The sequence below is a fragment of the Rhipicephalus microplus genome, unplaced genomic scaffold (genome assembly GCF_043290135.1).
Source record: "Rhipicephalus microplus isolate Deutch F79 unplaced genomic scaffold, USDA_Rmic scaffold_14, whole genome shotgun sequence".
Taxonomy (NCBI): domain Eukaryota; kingdom Metazoa; phylum Arthropoda; class Arachnida; order Ixodida; family Ixodidae; genus Rhipicephalus; species Rhipicephalus microplus.
The window spans coordinates 18,745,618-18,769,378 of NW_027464587.1; positions in this window are offsets into that span (position 1 = coordinate 18,745,618).

Consider the following 23,761-nt stretch of genomic DNA (forward strand, 5'->3'; position numbering starts at 1 on the left):
GTTGCACACATTGGTTTAGCCATGCATAGAACACTCCCCCCTCCCACGTGCCTCATAAAATTGAAGCTTTTAAAGCTGCAGATAAAACGACCACCAGCTGCAAAAAACAACAACACAGTTGTTTAGCCATAACAACCACGTCAGCAGGCCATCAGGTCCCTTAAAAACGAACATTGACGTCATGTATTTTTAGCAGGCACGTTTTGTTTAATTACTGTAGCGAATATTCATCTTCGTGTGTCCTTAAAAGTGCGTCATGAAAATTAGGAAGAGGACACCGACCATAAAGAAAAATGCAGAATAAGGACATTTCGGTGACAATGACGCAGCCTTGCTCACAATGACGGGAGCCTTGTTGGCTTAATTGCGAACAAAGCTCTCCTCAGGGAGCCAAAATGCATTCTCTAGTTCTCTCTCTCTCTCTTCGTTTTTTTTTTGTGGATCCCCTCCTTTTAATTTATGTAACATCCCCAGCAGACATGATTCGGTCAAAGCCTTGGCTTTGTAGGTAGTGTGAAAACAACATTGATGAAATATTTTCAGCCGCGGTCTTGTTCCAAGGACTGCAAGCTAAGTATAAATGTATTGTCGCAACGTGAAGACAGAAGTAGCAGCAGGTCAGTATTTTTATTTACTGCGCGCCAGAGCGTTCCTTTTCTTTCTTGTTATTACTTGCTGCATAAAAGCGTGCAGATGCGCGTATGCGCTGTCGTCTTCGTTTTCCTAGCAGCAGTACGCACGTGGCAATATATTCTCATCGAATAATGTGACGGCCGATGCATCCAATGTTGGAATGTCTTTACCGAAATGAAGTGCTAATAAAACATCGCCTGCATGACTCTGAATGTGCAGTCCCTAAAGACTCATAGAGCTAAGTAAAAAGCATATGCTTCGCTTTTTTACCAGTATTCACTACATTAGGCTGGTGAAGGTGCGCTAAATATTGCTCCTGAATATTACAAATGCGCGATCTGAGCAGTAGCTCGTGATGGTCACACTGCACCGTCACAATGTTACTGCAATTCAGATGCACTGTCAAAGAACGAGCATAACACAACAAATAACTGCCGCAAAAAAAAAGCAGCACCCGCTATCAGTAGAGGGCCGGACCTAACGTTAAAGCGCACCTAGCCGGTCTGAGAGCGCACCAACGCCAAAAAGTCTCTTCGCCTGACAACCTTGGCTGCCCGGGATTGCTGCGCGCTCGAGCGCAGAGCGCGGGAGAGGGGCCGGCATCGTCTCACATGTCACTGCGTGCGCTGGCCAAAAACCCTCCCTGTGTGTGCGTGTGGTGCGCGTGGCTTCTGGATCGGTAGAGTTTGTTAGTCGGTGTTTAGTTCGAAATGTGCCGGCGCTCTGTGCTAGACCTGTGTGTTCTGTCAGTGCTGATTATTGCGAAGGTGCACCATCCTGAAGACTGGACATGTGGATTTATATTGTGGAGCACTCGAAGTGAAATAGTGAGTACCGCTCTCACGTTGTTCCGTTCAGTGCTTTATTAACTGCGTGAGCACGAGAATAACGCCTTCAAACAATTTTGTTTTCAACTAGTTGATGACAAGTCAGCATTTGTTTACTGAGCGAGAATATTTGTCCGAACTTTTCTCGGGGATGATGGCGAAGTGTGATTGTGGGCAAGTTTTTTTGTTTGTATGTTTAGATTGTTTGGAGAACTAAGCAGAGTGAGCATGCGCCACTGAGGTTCAGCGAAGAAATTGAACAAATTTTTGTGGTGCCCTTTGTTGGCAGCCATGTTTAACGGGGCCCGCTCGTGATGCACATCAATCTTAGTTTACCAATAATACATGTGTGCGGACGGCGCCTGTTAGCTCTAAGCATCAACCGTATCTAAGACGCATATGCTTGGGGCATGTTGGTAGTTCATTTACTCTCTTTTTTTTATTGCACAAAAAGACTGAGAACGGAAAACAAGGGCGAGGTGTCAATGTCGTTCCTTTCGGTTCTTTCTCGTTTTGTGCGGTAACACTACCCTGATAACTCGGGTTGACGCATCGGGTGACAACACAACATAATGCTTCGCGTTAGGTGCGCCTCGCGTAGTTTGCCTACTTGCTAATACATTAAATTTCGTTAAATTCGTCTTCACCGGTATTTTCGTTCACCTGCAATATAGCGTGACACTGCTGACAGCCGTGCCTGTGTAGCGGATCGAGAACTGAAGATGGACTTTTGTTTGAACAGACCTGTCGTCTGTGTGTGTCCAAATTGCCTACTTGAACAGTGAAAACGCTTGTTTGAACGTAACTGCAAACGTTCGAGCACATTTTATTCAGATTGTTTCTATCATGTGTACCTTTCAAAATATTCTTGTTATTCAGAGTGTTATTGCCGTCGCCTCGCTTTGGCGTTACATTTCGCTAAGTACTTCAGATGTTAAAGTTATTTTCGATATGTGTAGGGTATTATTAATTTTTTTGTTGCACAAAAACACTCTAAAGTTATACATACTGCACGGTGTCTAAGCAAACGTTGTCGCCAAATTGTAAGACGGGGCAGCACATTTATCTGGGAACGCAACACGCACAGCTGCTGAACAGCCTTCGCTGCATCGGGAAGGAGTTATGCTTTCTCAGTCTGCCAGCATGATTGAAACAAATGGCCCTAATTTAGCAGTATGCAATGGTCATTGAGTGAAAGCAACAGGGTCACTTTTTCCCAAAGTTTCCAGCCAATTTTTCGGTCATGCCAAATACGCTTGAAAGGAAATTTGTGCTGATTTAATGCACTAAAAACAGTGAACTACTTGAATATTTCAGAGAGAAAAAAATTTTAATCACGTCGTTGCCTTTTGAATTTCCCAGAATGTTGTTTGAGTGTTGTATGTGAAAAAATATTTTACATGTACTGATCCTTTTTTATACGAAGTTTGGTACATGTTAAATAAAGAGGCTTATGTAAGGTGCTTTGAACTCAATAATAATAATGCAATTTTTCGGCCACATACTTCTGCAAGAATTTGGACAAAATGTGTTACGTTTGCATTTTCTCATCGCAATACTGCATTTTGTATAAATATCTGAGCTGTGACTACTTACATCAAAGAAAAGATATTTTGATGAAAACTTATTTGAGACATCTTAAGCTGTTAGCCTCTACGAGAAAAGATCACTCACTTCACAGGATCGTCATTTTTGTCCATATTGAGACGCAATTCACACCATGTGGTGGTCCAGTTCAAAATCACCTTCTGCCTGAATTGAAAGCAAATAAACAATTCATTGTATGTGACAAGTTTCATCAGTACAATTTCTATTTCAAGCAATAAAATATTTTTTAAAATTTTCCTATCAACGAAAATGGCGAACTTAGAGGCATCGGCTGCCGTATGACCAAATGGCAAATGGGAAACTTGGAAATTCAAAAATCATTTAGGGGCAAAGCTCTTGAGGCCGTGGGTCGTTCCCTCCTCTGTAGTCGTACTAGTATTATGTAACCACTTTATAAGTTGCAAAATAGATAGCATTCAAAGTGCATTAATTCAAGGCGCATTCATTCAATATTCATTCAAAGTGCAGTATTGATACAGAAAAATCAGATATTACACATTTCGGCTAAATTACTTCAGGCGTATGTGGTCGAAAAATGTGAATAATACTACTAAGCTTCAAACACTTTGCGCAAGCCCTTCACTTAACATGTACACCGAATTCGGCACGGAAGAAGGAGAGGTACTTATGAAATAAATTGTTTCACAAACAGCCCGACGAGATTCCAGTTCAGGCCGTTAAGGAGGCAGCCATGTGACCAAAAAATTATTTTTCTGCGAAATATTCTAGCAGTTAGCTTTTTCAATGCAGCTAAATCAGCGCGATTTTTTTCGAATACATTTGAGGTGGTCGCCAAAATGGCTGGGACGTCTGATGTGGAATGACCCAATAGCCAATTCTTCCATTATATATTAGTGTTAATGTGAGCCAAGTAAAGAACACTAGTATCATTCGCTTACTCTTTCGCTTACTCTTTCTACGTGTTTTTTTCTTGTATAGGTGTCCATCAACGCCACACTTTTCAGTCATTTGACCGACTAGCGCAAATGTTTTTGAATGTTGTGGGGATTTATTGTATTGATAACAATGAATTTCTAGTATATAGAGAAAAAAACTTGGTCAGGTGAGATATTTCAAAATTTTGCAGAATGCCATCAAAGTCGTGTTTGTCAGACTTGCAGCTTTTCTACAGTAAAGGTAATAAAGGAAGACGTGAACATATGGGCCTGATTGTTTTTTTTTCTTCGGCGTTATGTTCGGTTGAGCCTTACGCTACAGGTATCTGCTTGCTGTACTGTGGTGTGGTGTGTGTGTGTCTGTGTGTGTATGTGTGTGTGTGTGTGTGTGTGTGTGTGTGTGTGTGTGTGTGTAAGTGCCTGCCGCGTCCTATTTTGCCGTTTTCGGCCCAGTATACCTACACATATATACACTGGTCTTATGCAGCTCACTGAAGACCACGGCACCTTATTTTATCAGCTGCATGCATGCAGGTATAAGTGCAGTGGGTGACACCAGTATCTTCCTTCTTTTCTGTCAGGCGCAGAGACGGTTCGTATATGCTTCTCCCTGAGAACAGTTGAAGCTTCGGCCAGTTCTTGATGCATATTTGATGGAATGAAGTGCTATGAACGGCTCGCCTCAACACACAAGACTAAGCGTCACCTCCTGTGTCTCTGCTTTTGTTGTCCCGTTAATTGCGCCTTATTTGATCAAGTATGCTTGTCTATATAACTGCCATCGTTTCAAGAGGGTTTTTAGTGTTACATCCCACTCGCATGGGTGTAGCTTCATCCAACACTCATGGTTTAGGAGTGTTCATAAACACCTATTTAAGTAGCGTGTAACGTTTCTTTACACCTTTCGGTTTAAGGGTGTTTCTAAACACCTCATCGTTTAGGGTGTTTCTGGGCACCCTAAAGGGTGTGGCCCTTGGGACAAAACAAATACACCCTTATGGGTGTAACAATATTTAGAGTGTACCGCTCTAATCATCCAGTGAGTCAACTTCACAAGAAGACAAGTCAACAGATGGTTGCTGAAGCTTCTGCTGCTCAACTTTTTTATGACATACACCTCAAATAGTTTCCCTTTTTGTTTCCTTTTATAATTTCTCATTACACAAGTCTTCTCAAGCTCACGTGCGTAATGGCCCGACGCGCGCGGCTTGCTGCAATTGAGAGCCAAGTTGCTTCCCGCGTCACTCATTAACGTGCTTTTGTGTTCTCTTGGACGTTCGTTGAGGCACTGGTGGTAGAACAATTTTTCGACACTTTGGAGCGCGGGGGCCGAGCCCCCTCGGCAAGTGGGTGCTCCAGCCCGGTGATGAGGCACCCTTACAAAGCAAAGGAAAGCCTTTGAAGTGCGATCATTTTCATAGCGCACGAGATGATCCAGCGCTGATCGAAAGCAGTAGGGCTGGTCATGATGTTCTCCCAGTTTGACACTGCCACAACGGAAGTTGGGTATGTGGAAAGGTGGCACATGTGAGGAGGGTAGGAAATCTAGTGTGCCGCGAGGTTTATATGAAGAGGAGAATCGGTATGAGTACCGGGCGTTTTGTGATACGGAGTATGGAACAGTTCCAATTTGTAGGCGTCGCCGATGTGTGGCCTGCGCTGTGTTTAAGGAGGGGACTTGGGTGTGTATATTCTTCGTTGATCCCGGTAATAAGATAGTATATCACGAAAAGATAGCAAGCGCTCCTCGATTTTCGTAGTGGGCTTTATTTCTTTCGGCCGGAATGTGAGACCTCGGGCTAGAAATGAGCCTCCTCGTCGCCAAAGAGTCCGGCATGGGCTGGCTTCCATACGAGGATTCTGTAACGCTGAGGCTGCCAGAAGTGTAGTAAGCAAGCAGTGGTACGGGATATCAAGCCAATGGCGTAGTTTAGTATAGCTCATTTCAATTCGCTAATGATTAGGGTGGCGAATGCAGAGATGAGAGCAAGCACGATAGCTACGTCTTCTGCCTCTGTGGAGGAATTTGTGACAATGAGCACGGAGTTATAGGCCTTGCCTGATTGTCAGCCACCGTGAGTGCCATGCGGCATCCTGACGCATGTTCCGCTGCGTTCATGTAGCCCACATCATGGTCCTCGCCACAAACTCTCAGGAGGGCCCAAGCTCTTGCCTTTCTTCTTTTCTCGTATCGCACAGGATGCATGTTTTTCGGGAAGAGGGTACGTTTAGCTGAAATCGCAGGTGAGAAAGAGAGGGACCCCTCGTGTGAGTGTGGCGAACCGGGGCTAAGTTTCTTCTGGATGCAAGAGCACGGCCAGCCACCAAATTAGACCGACAATATTTCTGTGCCGTAAAAGTGGCTTCAGCGATTTCCTCAAATGCATAATGTACACCAAGTTTGAAGAGTCTGAAATTGGATGTGCTTGGGGGAAGGCGAATAACCGTTTTTGTGAAACTTCGTAGAAGCGCGGTACGGTTCGCTATGCGACAAATCAGACGAGTGGTCTGCTGAGCGTGTGTTTGCAGAGTCCTGATGACTTCTCTACGTGCGCCATATTAGTAGAGAACTATCCCCATAGCACCCGAATTTTTGAGGCAAGTGGGATTGAATGGGCACCTAGCGTGAAAGAGGTAGGGGGAATGGCTGAAGTATGTTGATTCGGTCGGTAAAGAAAGAGGTCTGATTGGGGAGGAGAGCAGGTTAGGCCACGTTCTCGAACATATGTGTCGATGGTGGTTAATACCAATTGTAAATGTTCTTTTATTTCAGCGTCACTACCAAGGTTTGCCTAGATGGGGAAGTTGTCGGCGTAGAGGCTGAAATGGATGCCGAGTATCGAACCCAGCTTTTAGGGCAGATAAAGAAGCGCTATGATAAAGAAAATAGGTGAGATAACTGCACCCTGGGGCGTACCACGTGCGCCAAGCTTGGTGCCTGTCAGGCTGTGATCGCCAAACGTAAGTATTGCTGTGCGGTGGCTGAGAAAGCCTCGGACGTAGTTGTACGTCTTTGCGTCGACTCTCATGGTTATAAGTTTCTCTAGGATAGGTGAGTGCGCAACGCTGTCCAATGCCTTTGTTAGATCTGCTCCTAAGATAGCTCTGGTATCAAAGGTTTAGGAGTCGGGAATGTGATGTTTAAGTTGTAGGAAAATGCCCTGCGTGGAAAGCCCAGGACGAAATCCAAACATGCACATAGGCAAGAAATTTTTACCTTCCAGGTACAGGCAGAGCCTGGTTTGGAGTAGATGTTTGATGAGTTTGCCGACACAAGAAGTGAGGGATGTGGGCCTGAGGTTAGACGGAAGGAGAGATTTCCCAGGTTTCAATATAAAGACAACCTTGGCCTTTTTACGTTGTGGTTGTAGGATGCCCCTTAGCCAGCCCTCCCCTATCACAAAAATCAATGGCACTGGCCCAGCATCATACCTGATTGCTGCACCAGTGTCCAGTGTGGCGCTGTCACTGGGACAGTGCCACGCTGCACGAGGCATGCTGGCGCTGCACACTGGGACACCCATTATAGGCTGAAATATGACTTTTAAATTGTGTTCGAAATTTGTGGTCATGGGCACATCGTAATTAGGGCTGAAAAACACATGCAGTTAAAAAAGAAAAAGAAAAAGAAATGAAAAATTGACAAAGCCGAACCTATCACTTTAACGCATCACATATTCCGAGTCACACACGCTGCCTACTACTCCACACGTGAAACACGAGATTGATTTTATTTTTCGTCATCTTAAAAGTAATTCAGGTATCCTATAATTTGCATTTGTCGTTTAAATACGCAGTGTTTCGTCTCTTCGTGCTCACGCGAAACTTGCAATTGATGGATAATACTTTGCGGGTTGCCTTGGATCAAATGCATCTGGCAAGCTTTGCCGCAGAGCTTGTTAGCCTTGCTGCAGATGTGTTACGGCAGTCGTAGTGACTTGCTATGTGGTAAGTCATACCTATGTATAAAACAGCGTTCACCCGAACTGCTCATTGAACACTGCAGATTTCACCCCTCGATCGTTTGCAAGTATTCTCTGTCCTCCTTGTTTACGTACCGCGAACGACAGCCGCAACAGTTCACTTTAGCCGAAACGACCACTGGGCTTAGCGCCGTACTTCTTGGGCCACGGTTGCTTTGTAGACCGTAGATATTCAGTTAGAAAGAGTCTAATGATCGTTACAGTGTAGTTTTGATCATAACTGACCCATTAATGGTCATAATGTAGGCATTCATTAGGCACATCTACTCTCCTTACACATATTCATCATCATTAGTGGTCGTCATCTTCATCTGCTGTGGGGACTTCGCTTGTCTGAGTGCTTTGCCTTGGGCGTGGTCACTTCATCATGTCTTCTGGGCCTAATAAAGGTTGCCTTCACCGTTACATCACAAGTGGTGGAGTGTGCTCTACGATCTTCCGTCCTCTCCCAGCCCGATCTGCCTTCTGGAGCTCTGCTCAGGTCATCGTTTGTGCCAGGTGTCCGGTAACATTCCTCAGGACGAGCCAACCGGCGCTTCGGCGTCTAGCTCCATGGCCCCGGTTACCGCGGCCTATCCATCGTGGATTATCACCGCGCACCAGCGTGAGTCTCCTACGTTCGCCGGACTTCGAGGTGAAGATGTGGAGGATTGGTTGGACCAGTTAAATCGAGCAAGTTCCACTAACTGGGATGATCCTACCAAGCTTCACCGTGTTTTTTTCTATCTGACAGGCGTAGCAAAAACATAGTTTTTTAATCATGAAACGGACATTACGGACTGGACACGTTTCAAGCAGCAGCTTCGCCAAATTTTCGGCACCCCGGGAGTTCGTTCAGTTTTCGCGAAGAAGACACTGGATGCTCGCAAGCAACAATGTGGTGAGTCTTACACATCCTACATAGAGGATGTGCTTGCTCTCTGTCACCGTTTCAACACGTCCATGTCGGAATCAGAGAGAGTTCGTCATCTATTGAAAGGATCAGCACGGTCGCGTTCAATGCCTTGGTCATTCAAAACCCGACTACAGTCCCTGACGTTGTTGCCACGTGCGAACGCCTAGAGGAACTTGAATCCCAACGGTTACCGCCGGACAGTGCTGAAAACACCACCACGACTGATGCCTAATTGAATTGCGTGCCATCATCCGGGCGATTATACGGAAAGAGCTGCAATCTTTCGGCCTCTCAATGACACCGAGTCCACCTCCCCCCTCCAGCACTGTTTTGCGCGACAATATCAAAGAGGAGTTGGCGTCCATGACTGGGCCAGCGTATGTAGACTCTCCAGTACCTCGACCCCAGCCGACGTACGCACAAGTCCTCGCTGGATCAACACCCGTCGTACTACCGATGCCCGCACACTCGACGCCTGTCCCGCTGGCTTCGTTGACTCCGAGTGCGCCTAGCCAACCGTTTCACCCACCTTGGCGGCCGCCTCGTCCAATCTGTTATTACTGCGGCTATCGGGGCCACATTGCACGCGTCTGTCGGAAGCGTCAGCAGGACGAACGTCGTGGATTCGATACCTACGGACGGGATGATGGGACAAGCTGGTACGCTTTCCAACGTCGTCCTTATGATCCGCCGCTACGTCGCTCACCGTCTCAAACTGCGACATCTGAGCCAACCAGTTCTTACCGCTCTACTAGACGCCGCTCACCCTCACCCCTCCGCCGCTCCATGTCTCCATTGCGACCTGTCTCGCAATTCACCAACCAACGCCCGGAAAACTAACTTCTGCAGCTTTTGGAGGAAAAGCTGCATCGAACGAAAAGACAGAAATTCCTCCAGTGCGTCCATATAATACGATATCTGTTTTATTAGAATGTGTGTACGCGGACGCTTTATTAGACACTGGTGCTTGTTTATCTGTGATTGATCGTTCTTTGTGCGCACGTCTGCGAAAAGTCACCACCCCTTATGATGGACCTACACTCCACGCTGCTCAAGGGGACGCCATTAGACCTGCCGCTTTGTGCACTGCTCGTGTTTTCATAGCTGGTCTTCTTCTTTTTGTGCGATTTGCTGTGCTGAGTTCGTGTGCCCACCAGCCTATAATAGGCTGGGATTTTCTGTTTACGGCGAACGCTTCCATCTGCTGTCGAGAAAATGTTGCTCATATGACGGAAACTGACTATGCCCTGTATGCGGATGAGAAGCCCGTTGGCTTGCTCGCTGCTGAATATACCGAGCTACCACTTGGTCATCAGTGGATAGTTGCCATCACTTCTAATGTGATCGACTCTGGTGACGTGTTTGTCAAACCATCTGCACGCTGTCTCGCAAGAGGTATAGCCCTTGCTTCAGGCCTAGCGCGGTTCCACAATAGCTTCGGACTTCTCTACGCTACAAACCAGACTTCTGAGAAAATTCTCATTCCTAAAGGCACCACAATGGCTTGCGTTTCTGAATCTCAACCTGTCTCTGTTGTCCCGCTTATGCCAGCGTGTTCTGACATTCCTTCTATTGGACGTTCATCAAGCGTTTCTGTTCTTGCTGTGACTATTAGTCCAGAACTGACCTCTTCACAGACAGATGAGTTGCTTGCCTTGCTACAAAAGCATAGGAGATTGTTTGATGCCCATTCCTCACCTCTGGCACAGACGTCCATTATTAGGCATCGTAACCAGACTGATGGCACTTCCATCGTACGCCGCTGACCATATCGTGTCTCTTCGTCCGAGCGTTAGATCATTGAACAAAATGTAGCTGATATGCTGCAACGGAGCATTGTACGTCCCTCCGCGAGTCCTTGGTCATCCCCTGTTGTTTTAGTAAGAAAAAAAGATGGCTCCGTGCGATTTTGCGTGGACTACAGAGCACTTAATAAGATTACCCACAAGGATGTTTAACCCATGCCGCGCATAGACGATGCTTCGGATTCACTGCAAGGTGCTGAGTACTTCTCAAGCCTAGACCTGCGTTCAGGTTACTGACAAATACCCATGCACGAGGATGACAAAAAAAGGCAGCGTTTTCAATACCAGATGGGCTGTACGAATTTAACGTCTTGTCATTCGGCGTTTGCAATGCTCCAGCAACATTCGAGCGGATGATCGACACTGTTTTACGAGACTTGAAGTGGATGACTTGCTTGTGCTATTTAGACGATATCGTTATTTTCTCGTCAACCTTCCCTCAGCACTTGCAACGACTGGACGAAGTTCTTACGTGCCTTGCAAACGCAGGCCTTCAACTAAACACCAAGAAGTGCCGTTTTGCGAGCAAGACAATTGAAGTGTTAGGCCACATCGTAAGAAAGGACGGTATTCGTCCCTATCCTGACAAGATTTCCGCTGTCCAGCACTTCCCGCGTCCAGAAAAAGCCAAAGATTTACGCAGTTTCCTCGGCCTCGCTTCTTATATTCGCCGATTCATTCGAGACTTCGCCTCAATAGCTTCATCATTGCCTAAGTTCCTCGGATCAAGCGTCGCCTTTGTGTGGTCTCCTCAATGTGAAGCGGCGTTTGCCCAACTGAAGTGTGCACTCACATCCGAACCAGTCCTCTGCCATTTCGATGAAACCGCGCCTACGCTCCTGCATACAGACGCTAGTGGTCGAGGCATTGGAGGAATTCTCCTACAGCGAGACAAATCTTCACGTGAGAAAGTCATCGCATACGCGAGCCGTGCACTGACCCCTGCCGAAAAGAATTATACCATCACCGAACAGGAGTGCCTAGCAGTCGTATGGTCAATACAAAAGTTTTGACCTTATCTCCACGGGCACCACTTTACTGTGGTTATGGACCATCACACCTTGTGCTGGCTCTCGACTATCAAGAACTTGACCGGCCGCTTCGGTGGCTGGATTCTTCGCTTACAAGAATACGACTTCACGATCACATTCAAGTCGGGAAACAAGCATCAAGACGCCGACGCACTTTCGCGTTGCCCGCCCTCTTCGGAGCCACTTAACAAACCCGCCACTGCGGCACTCGAGAAGCTTTCGGCCGTCTCTTTCCTACATGTTTCGTCATTAGCTACTGTGGATCCAACTTCTCTAAGCGAGTGTGGTTTGTTCTTATCTCACCAACGTGATGACCCTTACTGTCGCCGCATCATAGACCGTCTTGACGGGACTTGCCAGTCCCCTAACGCCCGTCTTCGCCGACAGCTGACGCAATTCAAGCTCAACAACCACATCTTGTACCGTCATATCTACCACCCTGATGGTCAACGCTGGGTGCCCGTTCTACCTCGCTCTCTTCGGGCTCAAGTCCTCAAGACATATCATGACGACATGTCTGCTGGACACATGGGCTTTCAGAAAAAGTATGACCGCATAAGATGCTACTACTACTGGCCAGGCTTGTCCACCTGTGTCGCGAAGTACGTTGCCTCATACGCCCTTTGTCAGCGTCGCAAGCTACCTACATCAACTCGAAGTGGACAATCACAACCGCTCCTGTGTGCCCTGCAATCATTCGAGGTAGTTGGCATTGACCTGTATGGTCCGCTTCCTATGACTGTCACGGGCAATCGATGAATAGTTACAGCTGTCGACCACCTGACCCGCTACGCTGAAACAGCTCCCGTGCCTTCTGCATCAGCTCCGGAAGTGGCCGACTTCATCCTTCGAGCAATAATCCTTCGACACGGAGCTCCTCGAGTAATCCTGAGCGACCGTGGGAGAGTATTTCTTTGAGAACTCGTTGAACAAGTGCTCAAGGCATCCGGCACTACACACAAAACAAGCTCCAATTACCATCCTCAGACGAACGGCCTGACCGAGCGCTTTCATCGTACACTGTCAGATATGATAGCGATGTATATCGAACCCGACCACAGAAACTGGGACACCATTTTGCCATTTGTCACTTTTGCGTATAATACCTCTGTACAGCGCACAACCGGTTATTCGCCGTTCTACCTCGTCCACGGTCGCTTCCCTTCTTCTTTCCTCGATGTTTCGTTCTTCTCTGCGCCTGTCAAACCATGTTCATCTTCAAGTGAAGAATACGTGTCTCGTCTACTTCATTGCCGCCAGCTGGCTCGCATCAACACTGAAGCCAAGCAACAGGATCGCAAGCTTGAATATGATGCCTCTCATTGTGCCGTGTCTTTCAGCCCTGGCGACGAAGTCCTCCTTCTTACACCCACTCACACTCCCGGACTGTGCGAGAAGTTTCAATTACGTTTTATTGGCGCCTACACTGTCTTGGAGCAAACGTCTCCTATGAATTATCGCGTGGCACCCGTTCTTGTTCCGACGGATCGCCGCTACAGGGCAGCAGAAATAGTCCACGTATCCCGCATGAAGCCTTTCATACGGCGTTCATCTTCGCGTTAAACTGCGGCCAAGAACTTCGGTCAGAATGACCGCTTTCACGTGGGGGGGGGGGAGTTAGTGTAGGCATTCATTAAGCACATCTACTTTCTTTACACATAGTTATCATCATGAGTGGTCGTTATCTTCATCTGCTGTGGGGACTTGGCTTGTCGGAGTGCTGTGCTTTGGGCGTGGTCACTTCATCGTGTCTTCTGGGCCTAATAAAGGTTGCCTTCATCGTTAAATCACAATATATTCACCTTCGATTACACAAATTGGAAGCTAAAAATGCCAAGATTGGGCAATGCCGTGGATAACTGTGGCCGGGGACGTGTGGCTTTCTACGGTACGAGCCGCAATGACTCACTCGAAGAGTAGTTTGTTCTTTAGTATCAGACTGATATTACTGTCATTTTGTGTTGCCAATTTTCAGTTCTATTGATGCAGTTTATAAAATACATTGACGAAGCTCAAACGTCAAAGAAAGCGCACCCGCGCCAAGGGGGGCATCCATGGGTGGGCTGGAACCTTTTTCCTGAAATTATTGCTGGCCCCCCTTTGCCCCCCACCTCCATGAGCGAGCATTGGTAAAACACTATGCATAAGTTTCGTATTCCCTGCCCCCTGCAGGAAAAAAAAGATGTCGTTTTTCCCCCAAGCAAAATCCTGGCAGCGCCTCTGACCCACGCGATCAACACATGAATGCTTTAGCGGGCTTGCATTCATGGCCTAAGGAAATTGAAGCTATATATGCGTAGCACATAGATGAGACCGCCACACTTACGTGGCGGTCTTAGCCCGTAAGCACGGAGACGAGGCGACCTGAAAAGAAATAAACCTTATTTGAGCAAACTTGTGCCCATAAAAGAATTGCATGAAAACTGTCGGTGGCCTCGAAACGGCCTGTCCAGTTCAGCGTTGGTGGAAGGAATACCCGTGCTCTCTTCGCCGGTACGCATCAGATTATCACGTGGTCCCACTGCTTATCAAAGGCATACCCAGCGCGCGAGCGACGGAGCTACGCGTTACCGACGCCACACTGTAGAACTGAGGACGGTGCTGCGCGACGAAGTGGGCACCAACATAAATGCACGTGGCAGTGCTCCCCCACGAAAGAGCATCGTCCCGATGCTACAACGTATTAAATAGAAATGAAAATAGGAGCTTTCTTAACAATTGGTCTAGGAAAAAACATACACATTACAAAAGATTGTCCATGAGTCCGCTAACACCGGATACACTTTTTCATGCGCATGACATGCACGACTTCAGGGCGCACCCGGCGTCGTTGAGATTGCGTAACCTTATCAGGAACAACATCATACGTGAGCGGCCCCAGACACCGTGTATCTTGTAAGGTCCAAAGTAGCGATGGAGGAGCTTCTCGCTGAGACCGCGACGGCGAATCGGTGACCATACCATTACGCGATCACCATGCAGGTGCGAAATCCTGCTCGCGGAGTCCCAAGTTGTAGTGTCGGGCATTGGCGTGTTGCTGCTTCTTTATGAGGGTTCGGACAAGCTGGCGGGCTTCCTCTGCACGTTGTAGGAATCCGGCAACATCTTCGTCGATGTTGTCATCATCAACGTGTGGTAGCATGGCGTCCGGCGTAAGCGTAGCGTCTCAGCCATAAACAAGTTTGAAAGGCATCAGATGGGTTTTCTCCTGCTGCGCCGTATTATACACGAACGTAAGGTAGGGTAGAACTTCAACCCACGTCTTGTGCTCGACGTCCACGTACATAGCGAGCATTTCGGCAAGTGTATTTTTGAAACGTTCCGTGAGGCCGTTTGTCTGGGGTTGGTAGGCTGTCATACGGCGATGACAGGTGTGGCTGAAACGCAATATCTGTTGTGTGAGCTCTGCCGTGAGCGCCGTTCCCCTGTCGGTAATAAGGACCTCAGGTGCGCCATGACGGAGAGCGATGTTCCTCACAAAGACTTTTGCGACATCTAAAGCACTCCCTGATGGTGATGCTTTCGTTTCGACGTAGCGCATCAGGTAGTTCGTAGCCACCACTACCCATTTTTTCGCGTTGGATGACGTCCGGAACGGATCAAGCAGGTCCATACCGATTTGCTGAAAGAGCTTCATTGGAGGGACAATTGGCTGCAGGAGTCCAGCCGACCTAAGAGGTGGAGTTTTGCGCCGTTGAAAGCCGTGGCAGGTTCTTACATAGTAAGCAACATCGGCGTTGAGACGTGACCAGTAGTATTTTTTTCGGATTCTTGATAAAGTACGAGTGAATCCAAGATGTCCGGTGGTCGGCTCGTTGTGAGACGCCTACAAAATCTCTTGCTGCAGATTGTATGGTACAACCAAAAGGTATGTCGATCTATTTGGTGCAAAGTTCTTCTTCCAGAGTACGCTGTTGCGGAGGCACAGCGACTAGATGACACGCCTGTACAACCTGGGTGGTGAATCGGTCTGGCTCTCCAAGAAACCAATGACGCTGCGTAGGTGGAGATCTGCACGTTGTTGGTCTGCGAATTCACTAACACTGATTAGCCCGAGAAAACCGTCGTCGTCATCGTCGTTAGGGGGAGCTGGTTCAACGGGTGTTCTTGACGGGCAGTCTGCGTCTGAATGTTTTCTTCCCAACTTGTGTACCACTGTTACGTCAAACTCATGTAACCGTAAGCTCCAACAAGCTAAGCGACCGGACGGGTCCTTCAGTGTAGCGAGCCAGCACAAGGCATGCTGGTAGCTGACTAATTTGAATGGCCTGCCATGCAAGTACGGTCGAAACTTTGTGAGTGCCCAAATGACAGCCAGACACTCCGTTTTGGTTGTTGAGTAGTTGCATTCAGCCTTCGAAAGAGACCTGCTGGTGTACGCGATGACCTGTTCCTGCCCGTCCTTTGTTTGGACCAATACAGCGCCAAGCCCTAAGCCACTTGCATCTGTGTGAACTTCGGTGTCGGCATCCTCATTGAAATGACCAAGTAGTGGCGGTGACTGTAGCCGTCACTGAATTCCCGGAAGGAGTCTTTTTGTGGCTTATGCCGCTGATACTTCACGTTGGATTTCGTGAGGCGAGTAAGGAGCTCGGCGATTTGTGAGAAGTTCCGGATGAAATGCCTGTAATAGGCGCAAAGTCCAAGAAACCTCTGCACCGCCTTCTTTTCAGCTGGTGGCGGAAAGTTTTCTATGTCGGCTGTTTTTTGGGGGTCAGGGCGTACGCCATCACGATTAACTACATGGCCTAGAAACAGAAGTTCTTCGTAGGTGAAGCGGCACTTCTCTGACTATAACGTTAGACCCAACAATTTGATTGCCTCGAGTATTGCCTGTAGCCTTTGGAGGTGTTCTTCAAAGTTTGCTGCAAAAACAACGACGTCGTCGAAATTAACGAGGCAAGTTTGCCATTTGAGTCCTGCCAAAACTGTGTTCATAACCCGTTGAAATGTGGTAGGTGCAGAACAAAGTCCAAATGGCATGACTTGAAATTCGAATAGGCCGTCTGGTGTAATGAATGCTGTTTTTTCCCGGTCTCTTTCATCGATTTGAATCTGTCCATATCCGCTCTTCAAGTCCGTCGAGGAAATGTACTTGGCGTTGCAGAGTCGATCAAGTGCGTCATCGATTCTCGGTAGTGGGTAAACGTCGTTTCTCATGATACCGTTGAGCCGGCGGTTATCAACGCAGAACCTCAGTATACCATCTTTATTCTTCACGAGTCCAACGAGTGAAGACCACGGGCTATTCGATGGCTTAATGATGTTTTCGCGAAGCATTTCCTCAACTTATGTTCTGATTGCGTCGCGCTCTCGTGGTGAAACGCGATATGGACTCCGGTGGATGGGTCGGGCTGATTCGTTGGTGATTATACGGTGCTTCGCGATCGGTGTCTGTCCGATTTTCGATGTCTTTGAGAAGAAGGCTGCGTAGGTTTTCTTGCTTGTGCTCTGGAAGGGCAGGATTGACGTCAAAGGTTGGGTCATATTTTATCAGCGATGATACGCCGGTGGATGATTGTGACAGCGTACATGTGCTTCCTACTTCGCCAATAGGTTCTACAAATGCGATCGTCGTGCCTTTATTCAAGTGCCTATGCTAGGAAGTGAAGTTCGTCACGAGAATGTCTGCTCGGTCTCGATGCGATTGCACGACGCCACGTGCGACACATAATTGTCGATCGAAAAGCCACTATGCATTCATTTCAACAATCATGACTGCGGCTGATTTTTCTTTCGTTTCGACGGATGCAAAGACGCTTGTACGAGGTGGGATGGTCACTTCATCATCAAGGATTGCGAGGGGGGTATTTTGGTAGCCGGTGCATTCCAGTGTTGAGGATCGTTCACTGGTAAGCGTAAAAGATCGCATTTCGAGGTCGATCACTGCACCATTTTCGGTCAGGAAATCCATCCCAAGGATGACTTCACGGGAGCACTGTTGCAGAACGATAAAGTTCACTGGATACGTATTACAATGAAAACTTACTCGCGTGGTGCAAAGTCCAATTGGCGCTACGAGATGCCCTCCTGCCGTGTGAATCTGTCGTCCGTTCCACGTAGTTCTGACTTTCCTCAGATGTGCTGCAAACGGTCCGCTTATCACTGAGTAATCAGCGCCAGTGTCAACGAGCGCGGTTACTTGACGTCCGTAGATCATGATCCGTAAGTCGGCACTTGGCGTACGGCTTCGAGGTGGAGTAGTTATTGATTGTGCGGTGTGTCGCTTGGACCGGTCACGGCTGCGTCGAGTGCAAGTTTCGAACTTGGGCGTTGTCGTGATGTTAAGTCGTAGTGTAAGCGTCAGATCGTGGCGTCACGCCGTCTAGGTGTCGCGCCGCGGCAAGGATTCGTGGCGTTGGAGGGTCTTGCTTGGTTCGCTGAGACGCGGAGCCACCTCCGCACGTCGCTGTCATAAGTTTCCCTGGCGAGGGCTTGAAGATCGCCCTCCTGTTCCGTAGAAACGCGCTGGTTGTGGCGACTGGGTGCGGCGTGAGTGCAGTGAAGGCGACCTGGGGTGGGACTGCGCTTTTCCGTCAATTTCTCTCAGATATGCCTTGATTTCATGCGCCCGCTGGCCTGGAAGGGGGCGGGGGTTGTTTACACTGAAACCCCGGAAGCCCATTTTGCGGTAAGCGCATGTTCGGAGTACGTGGCCGGGCTCGCCACAGTGGAAGCATAACGGGTGTTGGTTTGGCGTCCCCCTAAGATCAGCCTTCTTCGCAGTGGCTTCTTCATAAGCCATAGGTCTACTTTGCCACGGCGGTCGTGGTAGCGGCCTGTAGGGCTGGGGCGGCAGTGACGGTGTGTAGGTATCCGTGTGCGCGACCAGAGGCATCTGTCTACGGATGGCCTCGGCATAAGTCATCACTGCGTGCTGCGGCACTGGTTGCAATACTGTCTGGGTCGGAAATGCTGTTCCGAGCGCCTGATTCAGCTCGTCGCGAATGACGCTTGTCAGAGGTGCGACGTGTGGGCTAGCCGCAGGGAGCAATTTATGAAGTTCTTCGCGGATTATGGTCCGTATGGTAGCACAAAGAGTATGGGCGTCTAGTGTATCGAAGTCGACGTTGGCCGAAGAAACAGCTGGCAAGGTGCGGCTGCATTGTCTGGCTCGCAGGTCAAGTGCTTTTTTCAATTGTTGCCGCCTTTGTCACAAATTCTGCAACTGTCTTGAGCGGGTTGCGATTGAGGCCGACGAACAACTGTTCCTTCACAGCTCACATCAGGTACTGGAGTTTCCTTTCCTCAGAAATATCGTCGTCAACGTGTCGGAAGATTTTCTGGATTTCCTCGACGAACACAGTTACAGGCTCAATAGGGTGCTGCTGACGGGTCTGGAGCATAGCTTCAGCCTGTTCCTTTCGGTAGGCATGTGGGGCCAGTCGTCTTTTAAGAATGTCCCAAGTCGTCAGGGGAATTTCCTGGTTTTCCTACCTGGAGATTCCTGTAAGTTTGGGCGGAGTCTTCGAGAGAGAAAAAGACGTTGCTCTGCTTGTATTCTTCCGACCACTTGTAATACGATGCGACTCTCGAACCTGTCCAGCCATTCTTGCGAGTCCTCGCAGGCGAAGCCATGAAACTTTGGTGGTTCCTTCGATTGTTGGAACGTAAACGTAATGGGAGCAGCGCGTTTGCCATCGTTATTGAAGGATGGGCTGCCACGTGTCGTTCAGGGTCTCGCGACAGTCCGTACTCTGGAGGCAGTCCCAGGCGCCTTCGACTGGTTCGGATTCCTCCTGTGTTCTCTACCTTCACTGCCTTGGTGTGGTCGTCTGTGCGTAAGGAGCTAGCTTCACGGCTTGAAGGGGGTGTTTTAACCATAAGCACCTCCACCAGATGTCACACTTACTGGCCCGTAAATGTCTTGGCCCGTAAGCACGGAGATGATGCGACTTGAAAAGAAATAAACTTTATTTGAGCGAACTTGTGCCCATAATAGAAGTGCGTGAAAAAACTGTCGGTTGCCTCGAAACGGCCTGCCCGGTTCAGCGTCGGCGGAAGGAATACCCGTGCTCACTTCGCCGGTACGCACCAGATTATCACGTGGTCCCACTGCTCATCGAAGGCATGCCCAGCGCGCGAGCGATGGAACGATGCGTTACCGACTCCACACTGTAGATAAGCTGAGGACGTTGCTGCTTATCAAAGGCATGCCCAGCGCGCGAGCGACGAAACGACGCGTTACCGACGTTCACACTGTAGATAAGCTGAGGACGGTGCTGCGCGATGAAGTGGGCACTAACATAAATGCACGTGGCAATACTATCATAATCAGTAAATTTTACGCTCGACATGTCGCAATTCAAGATGAAGTCTTACACAAAGTGCGCCGATTGCACCGAGTTTCCACAAATGTGCCGCTAACGTTATCAGTGTGCGGTAGAGGCTGTTCAGCGTGACCAGTGCCAGTGCGTACTCTCAAAGCGCTGGTAGTGTAGAAGCAAATGTTTTAGTGCATCTGCGGAAGGGTAGAGCGTTGTCGGAGTATACCATCGAAGGTACTCCGCGCCGTGTGATGAAACGGTGGAAGACGAGCAAAGTTGCTGCGGCAGTCATGTCTGAGGTTATTTCCAGATGTACCACCCGTGTGATTGCACATGAAAAAAGCCGGACGTAGGACTTTGATGAACCACTTGATTGTTTAACGCACAAGAACCCACAGTATTCAACACCGACAATGGTGACTGGGCTTGCTTAAGTAATTCTCTCGCGAGTTAGAGGGGCCATCGGTGCAGATACTGCTGCTGCCTTCCGTCGTTTACAAATCCTGCATTTAGAAACTATGATTTGTACTGTCTGGCGTCCTTTCAGCAGCCAAAAGTGCTTTCGAAGCTCCGTTATTGTTGCTTCAACATGTCCTTGGATAGTGCGCACGTTTGCCTCTGGCATGATAAAGCTGGTAAGCTTATTATCTGCCAGGCGAATGAGATAGCGTATGTAATTATTAGCACAAAGCTGGTCCAGCCGTCTACCGACGCGAAGAAGGCCGTCACTATTCATAAACGGACAGAGGCGAAGCACAAGAGAGGATTAGGGTAACCACTTACTCTTGCGCAGCGCAAGAACTTCGTTGGGAAATGATTGTTCTTGAATGGCCTTCAGCCAATAGTGCTCAGCCTGTAATAACTCTTCCACCGTGATTGGTCTAGATACTGATGGGAGTTGTCGTGAAGCGTTACGGACGAAGCGCTTGATCTGTGTGGTGACTCGTAGCAGTCTCGTAATAGAGCTGTAGTCTTCTACGCGCAAGATGCATCGACGGATGAAATCACCCAACGGACAAACGGACGTACTTGGCATATACGTACTTTGGAAATCGCTCGATTCCTCCGATAAAATCTCTGTCGTCGTGCAAATCGTCGAGTTGCTTGCACCTTCAATTTTTTTTCTCTGGCCGGAAAGCCAAGGGGGGCCGTGCCACCACGTACTAGATTCGATGAGACTAGCAAACAATGCTGTCAAAGTAATAATAATGTTACGAGTAACTTGTTTAATGAGCTATTCACAGCGCAGAGAACCCGACGAGCAAGATGGCGTCAGAACAGCATCCAACGGAAAAACCCACTTCGTCCTCCTCTTTCTTGCAGCCGTGTTTAGCCGCTGTTTTGTATCATAACCCCCGGCGGTAGAAGCACCGTCCCGGTGCTGAATTTACGCAGATGATGTCGAAGGGAGGTAATAGGGCTTTAGCCGAGCCACGTGAACGGTGTCGCTCGGAGCTGACGAAGACTTTGTTGGATCGGTTGGAACAATCTCGTACGTGACGTCTGTCACTTGGCGAACGATACGGAATGGTCCAGCGTAGGGCGACAACAGTTTTTCAGACAGTCCCACACGCCGAGTAGGTGACCAGAGGAGCACGAGAGAACCCGGAGAAAAGTGCACGTCCCTATGGTGAGAATTGTAGAGCTGTTGTTGGCGCGCCTGTGAAGCCTGTAGACGGTTACGGGCGACTTGGCGCGCGTGGTCGGCGCGGGCAATAGCTTCACCAGCATATTCAGTGGCCGCAGGTAGTAACGTGTCTAAAGGTAGAGTTGGGTCCCGGCCATATAGTAGATAGAAGGGCGAATATCCGGCAGTGTTGTGACGAGATGAGTTGTAGGCGAACGTCACATACGGCAAATGAATGTCCCAATCATGGTGGTCTGGCGCAACGTATTTGGCAAGCATATCGGTTAGGGTCCTGTTAAGGCGCTCTGTGAGGCCATTTGACTGTGGATGGTACGAAGTAGTGAATTTGTGCTTGGTATGGCAAGACCTCAGGATTTCATGAACGACAGCTGATAAGAACGTGTGGCCATGGTCGGTGAGATGTTGACGGGGAGCACCATGCACTAATATTATGTCGTACAGCAGAAAGTCTGCAACGTCGGTAGCGCAGCTGGTCGGGAGTGCTCGTGTGATTGCGTACCGCGTCGCGTAGTTCATGGCAACAGCAATTCATTTATTTCCGGCTGTGGAGAGTGGAAAAGGGCCCAACAGGTCGAGACCAACTCGAAAAAAAGGCTCGTTGGGTACGTCGATCGGCTGAAGGTAGCCGGTTGAGAGGGCAGACGGCGTTTTGCGACGCTGACAGGGCTCACAAGCGGCGACATAGCGGCGAACCGAGCGGGCAAGTCCAGGCCAAAAAAACCGACGTCGTACCCGATCGTATGTGTGAGAAACGCCCAAATGGCCCGTCATGGGAGCGTCATGAAGTTGATGCAGGACAGTGGAATGAAGGTGCGCTGGGATGACAGGAAGTAAGTCTAATCCGAAGGAATCAAGGTTGCGGCGATATAGGATCCCGTCTTTCACCAAAAACATTCGTAGGGACGGGTCGCGAGGCGTTTACTCCAGTTTGTCAATGATGACTCGTAAAGAAGCATCCCGACGTTGCTCTTCGCCAATGTTTAACAGCTGCGACACGGAAAAAACGTCCGTGATAGCGTCAGTATGGGTTGCTTCGTCAACAGGGTAGCGGGATAAACAATCCGCATCCTGATGTAATCGCCCTGTTTTGTAAATTACACAGAACTTGTACTCTTGAAGGCGTAGAGCCCAACGAGCGAGACCTCCCGTGGGGTCCTTCAGGGAGGCTAGCGAGCAGAGCGCGTGATGATCCGTGACAACACGGAATGAGCGCCCGTACAGGTATAGGCGAAACTTGGCGACTGCCCATACAAGGGCGAGGCACTCGCGCTCCGTGATGGAATAGTTGCGCTCGGCTGGAGATAGCAGTCGACTTGCGTAGGCTATAACACGGTCGTGTCCGCGTTGTTGCTGCAATAGCACAGCTCCTATGCCATGTCCACTGGCGTCCGTGTGAACCTCGGTTGGAGCTAATAGATCAAAATGAGCTAAGATTGGTGGCGTTGTAAGCAATGTCGTAAGTTGCGAAAACAATGACGCTTGGTCATGGCCCCATGTAAACGAGGCGTCTTTCTTCAAGAGGGCTGCGAGTGGGCGTGCAATGGTCGCAAAGTCCTTAACAAAGCGTCTGAAATATGAGCACAACCCCACAAAACTGCGGACATCCTTTGTGTTCTTCGGAACGGGAAAGTTCGTGACTGCGCAAATTTTCTCTGGGTTTGGACGCACGCCTTGAGCATCGACAAGGTGACCGAGCACGGAAATTTGACGACGAGCAAAGCGGCACTTGGAGGCGTTAAGCTGGAGTCCGGCTCGACGAAAAACATCCAGAATAGCTGACAAACGATCAAGATGCGAGTCGAATGTGGGCGAAAAGACGATAACATCGTCAAGGTAACACAAGCAGGTGGACCATTTCAGCCCTTGGAGCAATGAGTCCATCATTCTTTCAAATGTGGCTGGTGCATTGCAGAGTCCAAAGGGCATCACCTTAAACTGATAAAGACCTTCAGGAGTGATGAATGCGGTCTTCTCGCGGTACATCTCGTCGACGGCTATCTGCCAGTACCCTGATCGAAGGTCAATAGTTGAAAAATAAGTGGCACCGTACAGGAAGTCGAGGGCGTCGTCGATGCGAGGTAAAGGATAAACGTCTTTTTTGGTAATTTTGTTAAGGTGACGGTAATCGACACAGAAGCGACATGTTCCATCTTTCTTTTTAACAAGGA